Raw genomic sequence first — 11,551 nt, 5'->3', positions numbered from 1 at the left:
CACTTTTAACTGTCAGCTGCATGACAGCAGAGACTTTTCTGTCTTTTACCACTACGACCCTAACCACTAGAACAGTGTTGAAACATAGTTGTGCATAGAAAATATTTATTGCTCAGTGTTATTTGTCTATTTAATGTATGTCAACCTGGAGAATGGTCTCTAGAGGCTCCATGGCTCTGTCCTTGGTCCTATCCAAAATATTAACTCTGACCCAGATAAGCAGAAAGAAAATAAGAGAATTTATTCTGAGTCCATATCAATAAAACATTTACTATTATTATTATTATTATTATTACCATCGCCATCCTCTGTTATGCAGTAGGCACTTATATTATTATGAGTATTATCTTCGTTTTCATTATGAGTAAACTGGGCTTGGGGAGTTTAAAAAACATGTCACATCAGACAGCAGTGTACAAAGCTGGAATTGAAAACCAAGACCTGTGTCACTGCAAAGTGCATGTTTTGTTTTGTTTTTTTACAATACTATCATAACACCTATAAAAACATGGAAAACCTACTTAAATTTGCAGCTGACAGAAAAACCAGTACATTAGATGAAAATCAAGATTTTAGAAGAGTTTGACAGATTTGAATGGCAGGTCAAAATTCAAAAAACATACACATTAGATATAAAAGTAAAGTGCCATATGCCAATTTTAAAAATCAAATACACAGGTACATGGCAGGAGGAGGCAAGAGGAAAATAGTCATTTATTTAAATAGGCCAAGAGGCATCAATTGACCACAAGCCAAGCTCAGTAGGAACAACATTAAGATGTGGCTATCAAACGAACTAAAACGATGTCAAACTGCATTATCAGAGACTTTGAAAAAAGAGGGGTGGGGAGCCAGTTCTATTCTGCAGAAGCTAGACCAGGAAAACCACAACCAAAGTAGAATATTAAGGCCCCTAGAACAGTGAAAATCTTTTTAGGCATAAAATGATTAAAGGGCTTAAGGAAGGATGGCCTGAGAGAGACTCGGGGGGATGATATACTAACCATCTGCGTATCTGAAGGACCATCACGACAAAACAAGAGGACATTCTCTGTTGTTCCTGATGAGTGAGGCTATAGGAAATAGATTTGGCTAAGGATGCAAAGCTTAATAATAATTAGATGTCTTCCGAGCTGTATCAGAGGAGATATTCAAACAGAGGCTGCATGACAACCTGGCACAGATGCTTTAGTATCTACCTAAAAAGGTGGGAAATTAAGTTGATTTTGTGTTATTGTTGTTGTTTTCAGCTCAACTTCTATATACAGTGCCCTTATTTTCTGAACCCTAAACCAAGACCTGTGGTCCCATAAAAGACTTTAGCATTGCTTCTGGGTTTGAAAGACAGTCTAGCAGATACAGTGCTGTTGACCACCATAATATTCAGTTTCTAGGAGATGTCAATGATTAAAATAATGGAAAAAGTATTTGAAATTGGGACTTTCCCAGAAAAAAGAAGATGCAAAACCACTCTAGGGCAGGCATTTTTCTCTCTTGGGATAATTATGTTTTAACCAAACAAGCAGAAACTCTTGGTTAAATTTCACTCTTTTTTTTTTTTTCTAGCACAGCATGTTTTTTTGAACTATGGTCTCTTCCTCCAAAAACTAAGTGCCAAAATATAATTACCTATTTCAATTCATTTGGATTTAGAAAATCTAGAAGCCCTTGGAAAAGCTTCTTGGAGCACAGTGAAATTCCAGCCCCTTCTACAGGAGCTATGCCAACCCTTCCCTCACAATATCACTTCCACCCTTGTGAGGATGCTCCAATCTGTGCAACTTATCCAGGGTTCCAAACTCTCCTGGTTCTTCCAGCCTGGACCAGAATGCCTCCCCACCAAGTCCCCACCTTGTGGTTCTTGCATCAAGAGATGCGTGGGTCAAAAGACCCCCATCACCACCCATAGTCAAATCTGGACTCTCTACTTTGCCCATAGGAACCACTCAGACTGATTAAGATATTGTAATTCCATCTATCATTTGTTGGGCTGGTATCAGCTGTTCCCTATTAGACACAATGTTCTTTTCAATAGACTACTTTGTTTCACACTGGCAGTCATTTTTCACCCTGCATGGCAGAATTTCAAAGCCAAGAATCTTGTATTACATAGTAAACAAACAAAATTAGACTCAAAATTGCCTTTTTTTATTTTGATATATTAATCAGCTCTTCAGGAAAGCTTCTAAACATTTTCAATTACATCAAAAACAGGCTGGCAACATTTTCCAACTTCAAAAAAAACAACACCAGACTTAGTTAAAGGTTTGTTTTCTATTCCACAGATACTCTATATTACATATTTGCAATTGTTTCTGTTTAGGATAGATTGATTAATAGCATCAGTTCTAAAAACCCAGCATGTCCACAGGAAAAAAAGAAAAGTATTTCCATCTGTGATCTTCATTAACTAAGGCAGAACTATCTATTTTGGTGTGTTTGCTTCTTCCTTCAGCTGCACCCTTGGGTCCCTGCATTATCTCTGAGACTATGTGCCTCATGGTTGCCATTAAAAGGTCATTGTAAATCAAGTGTGTGCCCTCTAGAGGTAGAAGGCAAATAAAGGATCAAACAGGCCAAGGGGAAAGACAAGTCTTGACACCGCAAAGACCCAGCCTTCCTCCTGTCCTTTTCATCTAACTTGGGAAAACTGGCATTTGAAGTAACAATGAAAAGATACTGAAAAACAAAACAAGAAGTAAGGTATGGTCGACAAGGATGTATTTTTAAAAGTGTATAAGGAACGATTATATAGATGCTTAATAGATTAGATGATGACAGTAACTAAAGTGATTAAATTATGTCTATTGTTGCTTTCTTTAAGAAGTGGAAATCATAGGAAAAATGCTACCAAGACAACTGAAATGTTTATAATCCTCTAAATGTATTTCTTAAGAAAAGAGCTTAAAACTGATTCTGCTGCCAGTTGCTAAAGTTTTTTATAACCTTTAAAGAACTATCTTATCTATTGGTTAAAACTGGCACGTTATCAGGATTTGCTGTGTGTGTCACGTGCAAGAATACAAAAGAATATGAATACGGAAGATCTGTTCATGCAAAGAGCTTGTAATATATGGTAGAAACTGGACAAAAACACTTGCAAAACATGTAAGAATACTCTGACATGTAAAAACGAATGTGATCTATTATAGTATAATTAGATGGGGCTGTATGACTACATTGGAATTTCACCTCATTTACTAAAATGAAATGCAGAGCTTGAAAGCTTTCAGCACTTGAATGAGTTTCTTTTTGAGGACAGAGGGGCTGACCAAGTGACCAGAGCTCTGCCCTGGGACTTCTCTCTTCTCTCTCTCTCTCTCTCTCTCTCTCTCTCTCTCTCTCTCTCTCTCTCTCTCTCTCACACACACACACACAATTTTCTTGGCACTCCTTAATACACATGATTCACACTAACATTTTCTAAAGGACTTTACTATTTCACTTTGCGTAAATGCATAAAAGCAGTCAAGCATATAGAGTCCAGCTTCCCTCCTGTAGCTACATAAACCATTTGGCTCCCACAAATATTCATATTCTTATTCCCCAAAGGAGCTAGTGATCCAGCATTAATCTGAGGCTCTGGGCCTTGTGGATGCTGATTTTAGGGCCTGTCATCGGATTCTCAAAAATTAGGGATGCCTCTCATTTCCAGCATAAACTATACTCGTACTTTAATTCTTTATATCTTAGTGGGGAGGAAATTTTCAGGATGCCAAAGATAGAGACATAACAAAGGACCTCACATGCTTTTTATTTGGTATCAGATGCAATGCCAAACAATATCTCAGTATTATTCATATCGCTTCCAGCATTATGCCTAAAGGTGAGATTTTTTTTTATCATCCAAAGCTTGTATTGCTCAGGTAGGAAGGGAAGTGGAGAGTAAAAAGGAGATTCACCCTTACAGGTGAGTTTCTGTAAGGACTGAGTTAGAGGAAGGTTTTCCAGCAAAAATAGAGAGTCTTGAAAAAGGTATGACTTGTCTATGGGCAGAAATCGAAAACCCCATAGTAACATTCAGTCACATCTTTGTTTTGCCTTATATGGCACATTGAAGAACACATTTTTTCCCCAATCTCTCTCTACAGACATACCTCCTAAAAAGGGCTGACAGGCAGGTGTTCTAAATTAGCAAGCTTTAGACAAGTATTTCTTAAGCTTTATGCAGATATTTCTTATTTTCCTCCCCAATGTAGATATGTAGTAGCCTGTGTGCCAGAAAAGGGAATGGGGATTTTGTTCTTTGATTATGAACAATAACCATAGTGTATTAATCTGTCCATTACCAAGAGAAGAAGAAATCACTACACAGCGATGCCCAGGGGTTCAGACCTCACCTGGGGACTTTTCTAAGGGTCTCTTTCCACAGGCCCCATCTCTTCCAGTCACTCCCAGTTTGCTTTGCCTCAACGACTGATAGAAATACCCGACCACACAGTGCCACCCTTCAGTGAGATCCCCATCCTCTACAGTCATGGCTTGGTCCCCAGTGGGTCCAATGACAAATCTCTTGATGAAAACACAACATTCAAAGAAGAGTTTCCTAGTAAAAGGGACTAACTGTTCTGTCAGTAACTATACATGGTAAAGGCGCATAAAGAGATGGTGGCCAAAACGAAGCAACTTATTCAGGAATGAAATCCGTTGAGGAAGACTTTTCTAAAGGGGGTACGATATCCCTCTAGACTTGATCATCATCCAACGGCATTTATTTTATAAGGCTTCTATAAACTGTAACCCTGGCGATTTATATGAATAGTGAACATCTATATCTAGTATTCATACAGCAGAAAACTTAAATATATCTGAAATATATGTTGGATTAATTTTCTGTTTCATTTATCACAACACTCATCCCCATTCACATATGTTCAGTCTTCTTCATCGACAGCTGCTATTGCATGATTCTGTGCTCATGACAAAAAAAAAAAGGAGGGAAGTCAATTTTAAGATATCTAAATTAAACATTTTTGTTAGGAAAACAATATGTCAGCTCAAAGGAGATGGTTGTTCTGACGTAACAAACGCTCTACGGCATTCTTTGCACTGACTGGGGTAATCCCCCATTCACGTGGCCTCCTGCAGTGCACTGTGCCCCAGAATGATGGTATCCAAAGAGTTTAAGAGAGGAAAAAGGAAAAATGGGACCCTATGAGATTAATAATTTATAATTTAATATATACACAATTGTATCTAAAACACTAACGCAAGGTATAAAGGAACAGCTCTGGTTTATGTAAATTTAAATACTTACAATTATCAAGTTAGTGGTCACTGGCAAGTGAAACCATGGGAGGAGAGGCCCATGCTATGCCTGGTCCTACTGAGCAATCTTGAAACTTCAGCTCATTCTGGCAACTACAATCAAAGAACACAGAGAAACCAGAATTATAATTACACAATTTTACATTGCACCAGTTAGCATGTTTCTGTTGGAAACAGGAGAAGGCCAAGTAAAATTGGCTTAAATAATGACTTTTATTGTATTACAAAACAAGAGGTCCAGAGGTAGAGTAGGTCCAGTGTGAGTCCACTTGGTAATTCGCTAACATCAAGAAGGACCCAGGGGCTTTCTACTTTACCAACATAAACAGGTTGGCTTGTCCCCGAGGGCCCTCCTCAAGGCCCTGAGATGGCATCTGCAATTCTAGGCACCATATAAAGACAACAAGAATCAAGGGAGAAGTGTTTCCTTCTACATGTAAATTTTACCCAGAAGCACCCTCCTCCCCAAAGACTCTGCTCAGTTCTCATTGGCCAAAATTACGTCACATGCTCATCTCTAAATCAATCACTGGAAGGGCAATAATTAGAATACCTGTTTTAGACTCCAAGATTTGCCTCCCCTCAAGGCTGAAGGGAAACCCAACTTCCCTAAAGCACATGGCCATCCAATATTTGAGGAAAAATTAGGATCCTACTAGCAAGAAAAAAGGCTTAGTGAGAATGGCAGAGTAGGCAGCGTAAAGTATCTGCCACCTATACATACCTAATAAGAATAGAAATAAAGCTTAACTCACTACACTTGGCTCAATGTATAGAGCTGACACTAACAGTTTAACTGATGGACAGTATCATAGATCTAAGATTAGCCATTGTTGCTATAGCAATGTGTCTTCATACAGAGCTGCAAAGATATAAATCTCTCTTAAAAGGCAGTAAGTGATTATAATTGAAGAACAAATCATTGCTAAATCCATATCATCTACACGGACCCATAATAGATATTTCCTCTTTTATTGAAAAATCAAGGGTTCCCTTTCCTGGAAAATTTCAGTTCCAGTGAGTTCCAGTAACAGTTTCACATTCCAGATGTGCATTTGTAATAAGTTTGTATTGGTTAGTTGGGCTTACTTTATCTAATAAGCCACTAAAGTGATCAATTGTTTATGCAAATTAGGAATTGTGGCTGTATTAAAAAGTAATTTATTATATAATGTACGACCTGAATATACTCAGACATACATCATTTAATTTTTCATTTCATTCCAAATTCTGCATTTATTACATACCCCTCATATGGAAAAATAATTAAGATAATACTTCTTAAATATGTGTTCTTTTTTAAAATATTTAATCAATTCTAATGAGAAATGTTATTGAAATATTTTACTATATTTAAGGAATATCAGGAGAGACAATGTGTTTCAACTATAAAGCCATCAACTGAGAGGTAGGAGGCATGCATTCTAATTCTAATAGCACTTATTAATATTCAGTACTCACTATGTACCAGGCATTTTGCTAAGTGTTTAACTTACATTCATTTATTTAATCCTCATAATAGCTCTGGAAACTATGTACTATGATTATCCTATATTCAGGTGTGGAAACTGAAGCACAGAGAGGTGATGTAACTTGCACAAGGTCACATAGCTGATAAGTGGCAGGGGTGGGATTCAAACCCAGACCACCGTGGAACTTCAGAGCCAAAGGACTTAACCATGGTATAGTAAGACCTCTCTGGTCCTGGAATTGCCATTAGTTACTTAACCTTGATGGAGCCAGAGTTTCCAAATGCGTTAAATGAAGAGTTGAGCAGAGATCTTTAAGGAAATTTCCATCCCTAACACTTAAAATGTCTTGAAAACGGTGACCTTATAGACAGCCTCCAGTGCCAAATGGTTTACATTAAGGTCACATTTATCGTACAAATAAACACCCAAGTTTGGACACTTACTTTCTCTAGTATAACAAAAACTGCAAGACGACCCAGAGAAAGAAATAACTAAAAAGTCAACCATGGTATATATAATACAAGACACAGGAAAAACACACCTCCTTGGAGAAATAAGCTTGCAGTTTATCAGACCTAAATTCATGAATTGTCCCAGATCCTGGTGGGAGACCTACCTAGAGGGCAGGCTTCAGAACTGGGTTTTTCTACATTATGGCTTCTGAATTAACAAAAGATCTTCCAAAGAATGCTACAACATTTCCTGACATTAGGCCATGGAAAATTCTTCCCCTTTCAGAGCAAAAAGTCTCTTCTCTGTCTGGGCCTCCTACAGGATTTACAATTGAATTATTTTAAACCATCTCACTAAACATAATTATGAGTTTTTATAAGATTCCTCAAAATATCCTCTTCAAATCTTACTTTAATAATACAAGAAGTATTGGACAGTACCTTCCTATGGACTGTTATTCATACTGGCTGTACTTTCTCACTGTGTGTAAAGAGGGACATCAAGTGGTCTAAATTCTGGAAGACTATCTCATCAGGGGTATTTTACCAGCCCAAACTGTGGAGTCCTATGACCTCTGACAGGAGGGCTAGGGCAAAGGAGTACAAAGGATAGAAAACTTCAAACCACTCATCTTCTTAAACAATCACTTGAATAATTTCAGCAAATTTTTTTAAGCATCCATTTTCTTTAGGTTAGACATAGTTTTCTTTTGGGTACATTAATATCTCAGTTATCTCTAGTAGGAAATGGTTAGAATAATGTTTTGAATGAAAAATAATTTATGTATCCTATTGTAGTTATGTGTTTATGTATATGCAGGTAGGTATGTTATTTTACAGGCTAGTTTGCTTTCCTGTTGCATTCTTTTCTATGTTAAATAATAAACTTAATTTGTTATTCCAGAACAAAAAAAATGACCAAAAAAAAAGTCTAAAACACTATGGATGCTAAGGCCAAGTTGTGAAAAATCTGCTACAATTTGCAAGGACTAATCCATACAGTTTTTTTAAAAGTTAGTTTCAACTTGTTTACATCTATGATTTGGCATATATTCTAAATAAAAGTGCTGGACACTTCTATTCCCATAAATGTGTGATTTCTGTGTCCTATGTTTATGGAATGGATAAATTAAGAAGAGTTTTATGACATTTTGCACCAGAAAAATGAAAGAAAAGGTTAGGCAGCAGGAGAATTGTACAGAAAGCCACCAATGACAACAACCATCTGCCTATTTTGAAATGTTTCTCAAATCAGAAAAGCATGAAGTTCTTTGGGGGTTGTTTCTCCCCTTACTTCTTTAGCCCAGTCAGACTCCACCGACTTGGGGGAAAATGAGAGAAATTACTACTGCACTTGTCCTACCTTTGGGTTTATATCAAAATAAAGTCATTAAAGCTAATATGGAAATTAAGCAACAGCAGAGTCCAACAAGTATGAATTAAAATAACAAAATGCATTCTGTAACAGTGAGACCTTCTGAACCAAGAGAAATGAACTCAGTGAAGTGATTAAAGCCTGGGCAGAGGAGTCCCAGCACCTCAGTTCGAAGCCCGGTCGGCCTCTTCCAAACCTCTGGCAAGGTATTTAACTGATCTAGATCATGTTTCTTCATCTGTGAAATGGGAATACCCACCTCAAAGGGTTACGGTGAGAAATAAATAATCAGATTGAGGGCACTTGTCTAAGTGCTGGCACATAGTCAGCACTCTATACATGCTAGCTGCTATACTTATTAATCCAGGAATAAGATTATCCAACTGAGGGGCAATATTTGGACAGGATATCCTGATCTGAGACTGTCTCTCTTTTCACATATTGACTTTTTATTTAAGTTCTTCCTTTCACAAATTCTTTTTTGAAACTTTAATTCCAAAGGTAATTAATATACATATATATTTAAATAAAAATAGTGAATAATACATCACTAGTGAGAGTCCTTTCCCCAACCCCAATACCAACTATGACTGTTCTTACTTTAAAAGTAATAACTGTTCTTGGTTTGGGGTATATGTTTCTATCCTTTAATATGTTTAAACAAAAATAGATGTAGTTATTTGTAATTTTTTTAAATAAAAATTGAACCATGTTGTATATTCTATTACTTGCTGTTTCACTTAACAACATATCCTGGATATCTTTCAGGTTATGTTAGTTTATGTAGATTTTTGCCATTAAAATAAATGTATTATTAAATTCTAAATAGAGGCAAATAAGTGATGAAAATAAGGACATAATTAAAGTGTTCTTTCATTATAGTTTAACTTCTAACTGTGACGAAGGCATTGTGATTATGTTGTTGTTGCTTATTTTAACTCCTTACCATTTAGAGATATCTACTGAAATATTTACAGATAAATTATATGATGCCTAAGGTTGGCTTCAAAATAACTGGAAGAGGGATGGAAAGAAGAAAACTGAGGGGACGTAAATAAAACAAGATTAGCTAGTTGATAATTAAGCTGGTTGGTGAGTATATGGGTGATACTTGAACTATTCGCTGTATTTTTGATATTTTTAAAACTTTCTATAATAAAAATTTTTTAAACATTTTTATCCTTAAAATGTATCTACTAAATGCCAAATGGCTATACATTTAAATTACAGCAATTAATTTCAGATTAGATAATTTAATCAATAAAACTAATCATTCCTAATACCCATCCCCTAAGCAGCACAAACAAAACAACTTAGCTTCCTTATAGTTCGAATATTGTTATAAAAATCCTAATAAAATAATCAGCCCAGAGAAGCAATGTTCACTAATGTTATGGGAAGCATTCATCAACAAGTATAAATTATAAACTATTATAATTGTTGCTTTTTAGAGTTAATGGAGAAGTGTTTTCCTTGTTTTCTTATACTGGAATTATTGCATCTGGATGAAAAAAAGGAAAGCAGTCATTTAGTCTATGTACAGTCAAGAAATCAAGATAATGTTATGTGCTCTATTCACCCAGATAGAAGGAAACACACAATCTGGAGTGCACTCACCAAAACTCTGCCTTGCTGAAGCCAAGAGAGGGCCTTTATTATGCACCAGAGCAGAATAATTTTTTGAGTTTTGTGTTTTGCTCTCGGCACACCTCAATAGTTCCAAGAAGGCAGCAAAGACCTTAATATCTTACAGAGTGGAAGCTGCTTGGATTTTAAGGCTCTTCCTGACCCTTGTGGAAGTCCACACTCACTGACGAGGTACGTCCATGGGATCTGGAGGCAAATGGGAGAACTAGAGTACCTTCCAGGGCAGCAAAAGGGAAGAGGAAACATTTTCTCAATACTGGGAAGAGGTCAGGATTCAGAAAATCTAGTGAGATACAATCTGATAAGACAAGGGAGGGACTGTGTGATGCACCCAAAGAGTTTAGATACTCGGCCTCCAATCCTTTCAAAGATTCCTGAACACCAAGCATGGACTAGAAGCACTGGAGGAGGAGGATCTAAAAGGACCAAGCTAGCTGGATGATGGCCATCTCCATGTTATCCAGGGAGAGCCAATGATCAACGACTACAGGGATCTTCACCTATGCTTTGCACCATTTAGTATCCTGAACCTTTGCCCAATGTTGGGACAATGTTAATGTAAATAATAAATGTTTAGATTTAATTCCTGCCAGCCCAGAATTATGATGAGATCTTCGATTGCACATCTTTATTTTATTTCATGAAGAAAATAAAGATGTGCAATAGTTTGTGTTTGTTAATCCACACAGACTACTTAAAATGCAACCATGTAAATAAAAGTGCCTATAAAAGCAACGTATATCCATGCTGGAATAATAACCATCCTTCATATCTGCACAGCTTTCTACATTTGGTAAGGTGTGTTTACCTTATCTCATTTGATCCTCATAGAGTTAAAAGGGTTCGGTGCTCTCTCTCTCTCTCTTGCTCTCTCTCTCTCTCTCTCTCTCTCTCTCTCTCTCTCTGTCTGTCTCTCTTTCTCTCTCATGAGAAACAAAAGGAAAACTTTATTAAACACTTCATTTAAAACAATCTATGCAAAGTTGTCATTTGTAAGATGAATGTCACAGAACCCATAGCCAAGGATGAATTCACTTAAGGAGTTGCAATTTAGGCTGCCACCCAATAGTGGTAGTAAGTCATGGACAAACTTTCTCATGAAACAGAGAAAAACAGAACAAAATAAACAAACAAACAACTGTAGGCATATTTGGGAAAGAAAAGAGATTATAACACTTTGCAATGCCTTCTTACTATTAGAAACAGTTACCTTTCTTAAAACAACTCAACAGGTATAAAGTTTATTTAAAGAATACTCTTTTAGTGCTAACTTCTAAAGCCAAAAGATTTAACTGAGGTTGCCTCTGAAGAAAATGGGAGCTGGGGAAGTGAAGTAG

This window comes from Rhinolophus ferrumequinum, chromosome 15 (assembly GCF_004115265.2).
Source record: "Rhinolophus ferrumequinum isolate MPI-CBG mRhiFer1 chromosome 15, mRhiFer1_v1.p, whole genome shotgun sequence".
NCBI lineage: Eukaryota > Metazoa > Chordata > Mammalia > Chiroptera > Rhinolophidae > Rhinolophus > Rhinolophus ferrumequinum.
This window is presented reverse-complemented; position numbering follows the sequence as displayed.